This window comes from Petaurus breviceps, unplaced genomic scaffold (genome assembly GCF_028583685.1).
Source record: "Petaurus breviceps papuanus isolate PSGF00001 unplaced genomic scaffold, PetGlider_PUasm1.0 90881, whole genome shotgun sequence".
NCBI lineage: Eukaryota > Metazoa > Chordata > Mammalia > Diprotodontia > Petauridae > Petaurus > Petaurus breviceps.
In genome coordinates this window covers 16842168-16853757 of record NW_027187369.1, presented here as the reverse complement: position 1 = coordinate 16853757, position 11590 = coordinate 16842168, and the positions used below count along the sequence as shown (strand labels likewise).

At 38.1% G+C, this 11590-nt stretch overlaps 1 long non-coding RNA gene across 1 annotated transcript in view; it reads right to left on the bottom strand.

The window, feature by feature from the left end:
• LOC138150626 (uncharacterized) overlaps positions 1-11590 on the bottom strand; it is a 105745-nt gene that overhangs the window by 68972 nt on the left and 25183 nt on the right. The window lies entirely within an intron of this gene.

Below are 11590 nucleotides of genomic sequence, written 5' to 3'. Positions count from 1 at the left end.
CTTTATGACAACTGGATCCTTCAAAAGGACTTGAAGAATTCCAACGTGGTCCTCAGTGAGCATTTTAAAAATTGGTGATTTGGGGGTGGCAAGAGAATATAGCTCACCCCTAAAACTTTACATGTCTGTGAATTCAATTATCATCTCTATGCACATGATTCCTATATCTATGTATCTAGAACTAGATATACTTCTTTCCATATTCATTCAATAATCTCTAGAGATCTTTTCTAAAAATCTATTCATGTGCTTTATTTTTTGTTACAATTCTCTAGGTCTGAGAGGGGTCAATTAATGTCCCCCCAATATTCTACTTTTACTATCTTTTGTTTCTGTAACTCATTAAACTTTTCCTTCAAGAATTAAGGCACAGGGGGTGGGCAGAGTCAAGATGGTGGAGTAGATACAGGATTTTTACGGGGCTCCGGCTCCCACGACCCCCAGTTCATGTAAAAAATGACTCTAGACAAACTTTGGAGCTATAGAACCCACAAAATGATACAGAGAAGCTAACCTCTGGCTGAGGGCAGCCCGGAAGGACAGCAGAAAGTAGCCAGCACAGTGCTGTAAGAGCTAACCCCAGCTCTGCACGAGCCAGAGGTTTTAGGCTCAGGGTGGGCCTGACCAGCCACCAGCTGGAGGGATGTCAGATCACCAGCAGCTGTGGAAGTTTCCAGAATTATAAACCCATACATGCTAAGGACAAAGCTATAGGTCAGTGCTGTGTGGACTTTGGGATGCAGTAGTTTGGGAGGGTGGTGAGTCTTTGTCCCTGGGGGTGAGAAGCAGTTGAGGCACAGCAGCCATGCAGCCATCACTACATGGCAGCTTCAGCTCCTGGCCTACACACTGTACGGGGACCAAGTGACCAGTCTGAGAGGTAATCGCTCTTGCTTTAACCTACTTGGATCTTGATTGTGGTGTAGGATGGAGGTCCTGGGGTGTGCGACCAGCTTGCCAGAGTTTGTGAAGGCTTCAGGGAGGGCACCCAAGTAATACCTTCAGCAGGTGAGAAAAATTCAGCGTTTGGGATGAAGCTCCCCTGTCTGGTGGCAGAGTCCTACTGTGGCAAAAGCCCAAAAGTCAAGTAAATGAGAGGCAACATGAGCAAGTAAAGGCAGCAAAGCAAACAAAGCAACTCAAATTTACACTCCTATTTTGGGGACAGAAAGGATCAAATCATGGAACAGAAGAAAGACAGCAAAGTCAGAACTCCTGCACCAAAAGCTTGCAAGAAAAATACAAGCTGTTTACACTTCATAGAGAAGCTTAAGAAGGATTTTGAAAACCAAATAAGAGAAGTGGAGGAAAAATTAGAAAGAGAAATGAGAACGATGTAAGAAAATTATGAAATGAAAGTCAACAATCTGACGGAAGAAAATATCACCTTAAAAAACAGACTAACTCAAATGGCAAAAGAGACTCAAAAAGGCAATGAGGAGAAGAATGCCTTAAAAAGCCAAATTTTCCAGATGGAAAAAGAATCTCAAAAGCTCACTGAAGAGAATCATTCCTTCAGAATTAGACTGGAGCAAATGGAAGCTAGTGACTTTATGAGAAATCAAAATGCTGTTAAACAGATCCAAACAAATGAAAAAATAGAAGGCAATGGGAAGTATTTCACTGGGAAAACCACTGACCTGGAAAATAGATATAGGAGAGATAATTTTAAAATTATTGGACTACCTGAAAGCCATGATCAAAAAAAAGAACCTAGAAATCATCCTTCAGGAAATTCTCCAGGAAAATTGCCCTGATGTTTTAGAACCAGAGGGCAAAATAGAAGTTGAAAGAATCCACCCATCACCTCCTGAAAAAGGTCCTCAAAAGAAAACTCCTAGGAATATTATAGCCAGGCTCCAGAGTTCCCAGATCAAGGAGAAAATATTACAAGCAGCCAGGAAGAAACAATTTGAATATTGTGGAGACACAATCAGGATAACCCAGGATCTGGCAGCTTCTACACTGAAGGATCAAAAGGCTTGGAATATGATATTCTGGAGGGCAAAGGAGCTGGGATTAAAACCAAGAATCACCTACCCAGCAAAACTGAATATCATGTTTCAGGGGAAAATATGGTCATTCAGTGGAATAGAGGACTTTCAAGCATTCTTGATGAAAAAACAAGAGTTGAATAGAAAATTTGACATTCAGATACAAGAAGCAAGTAAACAGGGAAAAGAAATCACAAGGAACTTATCAAAGTTAAACTATATACATTCCTACATGGAATAATGATAATTGTAACTTATGAAACTTTTGTCAGTATGAGAATAGTTGAAGGGAATATAAATGTGTGTATACACACACACACACACACACACATATATATATATACATACATACATATATCTATATAGGAGGGTATATGGGCATATGAATACATATGTGAATGTGTGTATATATGTGTACAGGTATACATAGATAGTGGGCACAGGACCAATTTAATAGGAAGGGATGATACTTAAAAAGCGAAATTAAGAAGTGAGAGAGGAATATAATGAGAGGACATGGGGAGAGAGAATGGGGTAAACTATCTCATATAGAAGAGGCAATGGAAAATGGTCACAATGGAGGGGAAGAACAGGAAGGCAAAAGGGAATAGGTAAACCTTATTCTCATTGAATTTGGCTTAGGAAGGGAATGACATACACACTAAATAGGGTATCTCACCCTACAGGAGAGTAGGGGGAAAGGGAATGAGAGGGGTATGATGGAAAGGAGGGCAGGTTGGGGGGCGGGTAGGGAAGTTGGAAGCACACACTTTTGAAAAGGGACAGGATCAACGTAGAGAATAGAACAAGTGGGAGGTGGAATAGATTGGAAGGAAATGTTGTCAGTCTTTTACAATATATCCACTATGGAAATGTTTTGTATAGCTACATATGTACAACCTATACTGAATTGCTTATGTTCCCAGTAAGAGAGGAAGGGAATGAATCTGGAATTCAAAGCATTAAAATCAAATGTTTAAAGAAAGAAATATATATATATATATATATATATATGTGTGTGTGTGTGTGTGTGTGTGTGTGTATACTATTATTAATATTATTTTACATGTAACTGGGAAATAAGATATACAGACACCGGGGCATAGAGATTTACCGTACCCCACTGGAAAGTCGGAGGGGGTATGGGAAAAGATATGGAAGAGAGAAGATTGGAAGAGGGGATATACAGTGGGATTGCTATTTTGGGGTGGTGTGTAGGGGGAAAATGGGGAGAAAATTTGTAACTCAAAATCTTGTAGAAATGAATTATGTAAACTAGAAGTTAAGAAAGCATTTGATAAAAATAAAATAAAATTTTAAAAAAAGAATTCAAGGTCTATGCTATTGGTACATATATTATTGATAATTATAATTTATTGTCTATAGTATCTTTCACCAAAATGTTGCTTCCCTGTTTCTCTCTTTCAACTAGGTCAGTTTTTGCTACTACCTTGTCTGATGTTATGATTTCTACCCCTCCTTTTTTTTTTAACAGGTGAAACCTAACAGATTTTGATCTAGCCTGTTATTCTAAGTCTGTGTACATCTTTAAGACTATTTCATATAACAAAATTAAAATTCATGTTGTTGGATTTTAATTTCTAGTTGATTTCATTATCTTCTGTTTAATGACTGAGTTCATCCCATTCATTTTCACTGTTATGATTATGAATTGTGTATTTCCCTCCATCTTATTTTCTTATGCTTTCCTTCTCCATTTCTTTTCTCCTCTTGAAGAGATTGTGTGACAAAGATGTAAGTTGGCATCTGATCCTACGCCCTGCATGAGGTTGTTCAAGTATAGGTCTGTATACTCTTCTTGACCTGGGCCACAGTTTTATTCCTCTTTTAGTCCCTGGGTGCTCAAATACTCAGACAGTTCCTAGCCAAACCATGCACCCAGTGGCCACCAATTTCTCTGTCTCCCTCTGCAAACTTGGGCGAGAAAAATTATTCCTGTGATTTTTTAAAATTTCCTGATTGGAATTTAGTCAGGAATATTTTCTCAGTCTTTGTGGAGAAGTTATGTTAGGGGAGTTGTGTTTTAATTCTTCCTGCTATTCCATCATCTTAGCTTCACCTCTCTATATTGCTATCAGGAATAACACCTTCTTTACAGTCACCTAAGTTCACATATAGAATCTGTTGCCAAGTCTTGATTCTATTTTCATAATATCACTCATATACATCTCCTCATTTTCATTCAAGGCTCTGTCCTGGACCTTCTTTTTGTTTTCTTCATATCCTTTCTAATTTGGTAACTTCATCAGTTTAGATGTTTAATTATCATCTCTGTCCATATGGCTGTCTATCTAACCCTAGTCTTTCTGCTGAGTGCCAGTTGTACATGACCAACTACATATTCAACATTTATCATTCCAACACCTCCCTAGTATCTCTAGGATCAAATATCACATCCTTTGACTTTTAAATTTGCCTTTTATACCATGGTCCCTTCTTTCTTTTCCAGTGGTATTACACTTTACTTCCATTCACATACTTTATAACTCAGCAATACTGGAATTCTCGCCATTTCCCAAATAATACTTTATCTTCTAATTTTGTGACATTACATGTTGGCTCCCAAGCCTGGAATTCTGCTGCCTCCTCTTCTCCCTTTCTCTCCTCCTTCCCTCCCCTCCTCTTTGCTTCCATGTTCACCTCAAGTCCCATCTATTGCAGGTCTTTTCTATCCCTCCATACTCCCACTCAGTGCCTCCCGCTCTTCAGAAATCACCTTCCATTTACTCTCCATATAACTTGTATGTGCATTTTTAACATGGTACACCTGCCATTAGAATGTGAGCTCCTCAAAGGCTTCCTTCCTTATATCTCCAACTCAGAATCCATGCTTTCAAGGTTCAGCTCCTATGCTACTTTCTCTGTAGTAAATAAATATTTGTTGACTGACTGCATGTATCTACGTATGTGTGTATCTATCCAGGGTATCCTAAAAGTCTTAGTGCAATTTATTTAATATAAATAATTTCTCTCTAATTCCTATATTTCTTACATAGACACTACAAATGGACAATGAGTTGAGCCCAGAATGTATTTTTTTGCTTTTTTTGGGGGGGGGCAATTGGGGTTGTGACTTGCCCAAAGTCACACAGCTAGTAATTGTGTCAAGTGTCCGAGGCCAGATTTGTACTTGGGTCCTCCTGACTCCAGGGCTGGTGCTCTATTCACTATGGCACCTAGCCGTCCCTGAATCCAGAATTTATTAAAAAGAGAAATGTTGGGTATGTTTTCTTTGGAAAATTGCAAAGTTTTCTTATTATAATAGGCCTCAAAATGCAGTAAAACTCCCCAGTGTATTAGGGACCAGATTAAAATATAAGTGGGGAGGAGTGGCTAGGTGTTGCAGTGAATAACAGAACACTGGCTCTGGAATCAGGAGAACCTGAGTTCAAATTCAACCTCAGACACTGAACACAAAAACTAGCCATGTGACCTTGGGCAAGTCACTTAACCCCAAATAGCCTCAAAAAAGTGCTACGTATGTGCATATATATATATAGTGGGAAATGATATAATGAGAATGGGAATTTAAAGATCTTTCCTGCCCCTTAATAGACCTAGGGAGAAGTTTGAAGACCTCCCCTACTTTGAAAGTAAACTCTGCCCCTTAATAGGTTGAATGTAATCAGATGGAGCCTGTGATGGAAGATATTTGCTGATGGAAGCAGAGCCCACAGGAAGCTGGTAGTCAGAGCTAGTGAGACAGTGGGGGAGAGAGGACGCTCATGCAAGGAGTCAGATAGGCTCTTGAGTAGATCTTGATCTTGTATTAGTTTGTGGGAAAGTTGAAAGATGCTCTGCCTCTCAGTGTTATTATGGCTTCTGAATATCTTTGGTACTATGAGGGCACTGGCTTACTGGTTTTGGGATTCAGTTTTCTGGTGTCTAAATAAATGCTTCAGTTCTATCCTCAATCTGGAGAGTTTGGTATATCTTGCAATTGAATGTCATGCGATATTTATAGTCATGGTCTTTATCGTAGTCTTGGGTGCTGTAAATATTGCACTGGTGCTAAAAATGTTTATCCATGTTGTATTTTTAAATCTATTTTATTAAATTATTATTAAATTAAATTATTGTTAATTTATAGTTTTCTAAGTCAATGTGCTCTCTAAAGGGATCAGTTTCTATTTGAGTTTGACACCACTATTTTTAAGGACCGTAAACTTGTCCTTAGAACAGAGACCCTTCTTTTTAACACCAATATTCTTCTGGTAACCTTGTAGAGCTCTGAGTCATAGGATGTTATAATTGTTGAAGGCCTGAGGTCAAACACTTAAAGGGCACTGGAGACACAAGCAGCCGGTAGGACCAAGCTGCAGCACATTACAGACCAGAAACGGTGAAACAAAAGCTTTGGTAGAGAATGTAATTTTTAACTCTGTGATTGATCAGGTGCCAAGAAGAGTTCTGATATTAGGAAAAAGTGGGATGGGCCCTTATCGTTTGGGGGGACAACCCCATGTGAGCATATAAAAAAGAACTACATGAGATATGGAGGCATCACTTCAGGGTATACCCATATTGTTATGACCATAGATCCAACTGATTATATAGGAATTTGATGTTATTCACTTAGCATAATGACCCAGACTTATAGTTCAATAATTTCAATTCAATAAGCATTTATTAGGAACATGCTATGTGCCAGGCATTATGCTAGCAGCTGGGGAGAAAAAAAGCAAACCAAAAACCCTGTACTTGTCTAGAACACAGCATATATACACATAAATACACTGCAAGGAAAATTGAGGAGGGGCAGATCATGACTTCTGGGAAGGCTGAAGAAGTCTTCCCAGAGTAGGTGGCATATAAGCTGAGTTTTGAATAAAGACAAGGACTCTGAGACAGACAGGAGGAAGGGCAATTGTAATATGCTTGTAGGATCTTACTTAATGAAGTAAATGGTTGATCTTCATAGTCATAGGCATGCCTAGAAAGTATGCACCTTTGCAGGGTGTGTAAGCACACTCAACAGGTCCTCTAGGCTAGAAGTCTTAACCTGAAGTATATGATCTTATTTTAAAAACATGCATAAATTGTGTGTGTACATGTGTAAGGAGGGTATATATGTATATATACAATTATATATTTATATGTATGTTATATACAAATATATACATATAGATATGTAATCCTATTTTTTTTTATTTATACATTTAGAAACATTACTCTCCGAAGAGATCCACAGGGTATCATCTGACTGCCCAAGCAGTCCAGGACACAAGGAAGGTTAAGAATTCCGGCTCTAGGCACACCTATATTCATGCTAAATGTATAAACCAGACCATGATTAATTGGTTTGTTGTTCTTTGACTCTGCTAGGCTAGACTTCCTGTCACTTTAAAATTCCTTAAAAAGAGTCTACTGTGTGCCAAACACTGTGCTGAGAGCTTGAACAAATACTGCTTCATTTGATCCTCACAATAACCATGAGAAGCAGCTGCTATTATTTCCCCATTTTACAGTTGAGGAAACCAAAGCAAAGAGGTTAAGTGACTTGGCCATAGTCACACAGCTAGGAAAGTGTCCTAGGCCATATCTGACCTCAGGTCTTCCTGACTCCAGGCCCAGCACTCTATGCACTATGGCACCACCTAGCTGCCTCCTTAAGACATGGCTCAATGCTGAGTCAGTTACTGTGATTATTCCATGAGCTTCTGAACTTGCTCATCCTTGTTTGGTTTGTTTGGTTTTCCTCAATCATAGCTCCCTTCTCACTTTCTGTAGAGTAAGCACACGTTTTCTCTCTTTTTTTTTTCTCTCTAAAAGCTTACTGCCAATTTCTAGAGGTAAAACAGGGAGGGGTCTAAGGTAAACCAAAGGGAAAAGTGACAAGTTTCAAAAACTAACTTTGGTCTCCACTAAAGTGGTGTCTTGAGGTGTCTAAATTTAGAGGATGCCTACAGTTGTGTCTTAGAATTTGCTTCTTCCCTCTAAGAGATGTAGCACCATTCCTTAGCTTCCCTGCTTATAGCTCTACCTTATTATAGAAAACATATAGTGTTGGGGTGACTAGGCGGAGCATTGAATAGAGCTCCAGCCCTGGAGTCAGGAGGACCTGAGTTCAGATCTGACCTCAGACACTAAACACAAAAACTAGCCATGTGACCTTGGGCAAGTCACTTAACCCTAACTGCCCTGCAAAAAGAAAAGAAAGAAAGAAAAAAGAAAACACATAGTGGCCGTGAGTCAAACTTCTTCCCTCTCACCTGCTGCAGCTGTCATACCCAAGTTCAGCTCTTCTACCATACCCCTTAGATTTGCCAGATTTCCTTCTTCCTCTGGCCTCCAATTTCCCAGTTACGATACTTGAGTGTGGTCTTTCAGAGCTTCCTCTTCCCTTCTGTGGTTTGTCTATTAGTTCTTGTCCTCACTCAGTCTCTACCCCAGGGGTGGGGAACTCATGACCTCGAGGCCTCATGTGGCCTTCTAGGTCCTCAGATGCAGCCTTTTGACTGAGTCCAAATTTTACAGGACAAATCATTTTATTAAGGGTATTTGCTCATTGAAGTTTTGATTCAAAGGGCTGCACTTAAGGACCTAGAGGGTCACTTGTGTCCTTGAGGCCACAGATTCCCCACCCCTGATCTACCTATTCCTATCTAGGTTGATACTATGCTATCTTATACATTCAGCCTAATGTATATTCTGTCTGGCAGGTCTTTTAAGAACAAGTACTTGATGAATCCCTGGTTGAAGAAGACTCTTCTTTACCTTCCCCCTCATCCCTATAACTGTAGAACCTCCTAAGCTCAATTTGTAATTGAAGGTTTCACTCCCCCTGGAGTTCTCAGTGGCTCTGCTTGCCTTTGGTCTTTAGCCCTACCAAACATGCACTTATCATAGAAATTCCAATCTCATTGTAAAAGTCAGTCACGTATAATATTCATACAATTCCAGAAAATGGACTAGAAATAAAATGTTAGTGATACTTTCTTGTGTGTACAGAAAGTGTGACAGCCATAGGCTGATTTACATATCATTTCCATCTGTAAGTGATAGGTGACGAGTGATATTGCAGCTGGGATGAACAAAAATCCCAAATCAGGTGTCAGATCCCTGGAGAGAGGAGATTAGAGCCTTCTAGCATTTGATTCAGTAACTTCAATATATCAGACACAATGGTGTTTATAGCAAAAGTTTTTCAGGGACTTAACACTGCAATTCTTCCAAGATTCTGGAATAAATTACTTCCCTGTTGCTTTGAATTAACAAACTGGCATTTATTCAGTGGAGGAGCCAAAGCACCCACTTACTCTCAGGGAAGAACTTTTTCTAGACATTTTGACCTGGCTCAGGGGGGAAGAACTAGGTCCCTGGACAAGTCACTCAACCTCTCAAGCCTTTACCAGATCTCTAAGACTTCAAGTTTCAGAAGAAGTGTGGACCTGCATTAGTAGAAGGATTTTTCCCACTTGGAGCTTCCTACACTCATGAAGTGACAGGTCTGATCTAAGAAAAAAATTATGAAATTGTTAATTTATGTAAACATCCTCTTTCCTGCTTAAAAAAACTTTCTAAGTCACTAGAGGGCAGGGACAACTTCACTATTGTCTTGGCCTTCCTGGGCCTAACACAGTGCACAATGTCACACAGTAGGCGCTTAATAAATTCTTTGCTATTGAACGATGGCCATCCACACCAAATCCTTCCTCTGACTCCTTATTTGGTGGAACAATATTCTAATTAGCTGCTAGAAGAGTCACTAGGAAGACATAAATAGCCTCCTGACATCATTATTTGTACACCTAAGCCTAAAAAATATGGAGTGATGTCACCTTTATAGAGTTTTATGAGTGTACTCAATTGATATTTTGTTGTTGAAAAATGCAGAAAGTGAAAATAATATTTTAATGAAAACACTTTTGGCCTTAAATTATTAGATCAATTTCTAAGGTTCTTCCTAACTATTCAATTAACTGACAATGGGCACATAATTACAAGTTTGTAATGTGAATCCACTAACTTTAGATGTTAAAATATTTCCTCAACGAATTCCAATTTAATTCAATTCATCTAACACTTATTAAGCACCTAGTATGTTTGAGGCACTTAGGATACAAAGAAAATAAGGACACAGTTATTGTCCTCAAGGAGCCTATGATTTACTGTATTTCTATCAATCTCAAAGGATAGTCATTAAATTCCTTTTTTAAATCGAATTTTTAATTAGGCCTCCTTTCAATCCCATCTTTATTTTGCCATGTTACCATTTAATTCAGTGTGACGTATGCAGGCTTATATCACTGGAGAAGAAAACATCCAATTTATATTTTTAATAATGTTTGAATTTAGGGATAATATCTGATAATAAGTGACTGCTAACAACTAACAACAAAAATTAAATTTCTACTTATGACTATAAACATATCATCAACTGCAAATATATGCTTTTGAGGAAAAGATTCAGCTCACTAAATTAAATGAAAATCCATAAAATTAAAATTATTCTTATGGCAAACAAAAAACTCATATTCTAACTAAAATCTCTTCTCATTTGCTAAATACTGAGTTGTGCAGCCGAGGGAAAAGTGGACTCAAGAGACCTTGCTAACTTCTTGGCTCTTACAGTAACTCAATAACTATGTATTAGCCAAGTACTTTCCCTTCTTTGGGCCTTATATTCCCCCAAATGTATGTAGAAGGAATTTTTTCTTTCAGTTCCTTTCCCATTCTGACAACTCAGGCAAATTCAGTTGAGAAGGGAGGTGGATGGTGGCTAAGAGCCAAGGATCTCTAGCCTTCCATCTCCTGGGGACATGTCGAAAGGTATAGCAGCAGAGAAGGCCTGCACTAAGAAAGCAGCAGAACACTTTGTGGGTAGTAACCCACTATATTCTAATAGCAGAAGACTGAGGGACAGAGAAGGATGGAAGCTTTCCTACTCAACCCCATCCACGTCAGCATAAGAAAGCCCTGGTCACCTCGCCATAATTGTAGTTATGCATTTTAATATTTTTTTGACTCTAAGTACTCAATCTCCAAAATAAATGATAAGTTCACCATAGTATAACTGAACAATTATATTTTTATATCTAAATACATATATACAATATGAAAGAAAATACATTAATTAAAATTAATGTATTTCAGATTCATCTATGAAATAATATCATTATTTATCATGCTCTGTACTGTTACTAAATTATTATATTTTATTTTTAATTTCTGCAAAGTTAAACAAAAAATCAAATCTCCCCAAACTCTATTATAAAATTGCAAATTACAGTGAAATTGCTCATTACATCTAGATGAATACTATAATGTTCTATCTTATTATTGTAGCACCAATCAAATTAACATTTTTTACCATTTAAAATATTGTTCAGGACTAGAGGCCAATTTTTCCAAGGACATTATGCTAATTATTTGGTAAATTAAGTTAGAATTTCTGAAACTGCATCTTATATCCACATTATCATTGAATTAAATCATTATGATTAATGTCACTATTGTGACTATCAAGTGAATTGATGATTACCCACTTTAACATTTTACCAAAAAAAAGTTAAATTGAGCATTTTCATCCCAATTGTAATAATATCCTCCCCTTCAACTCATTCCAATAAATG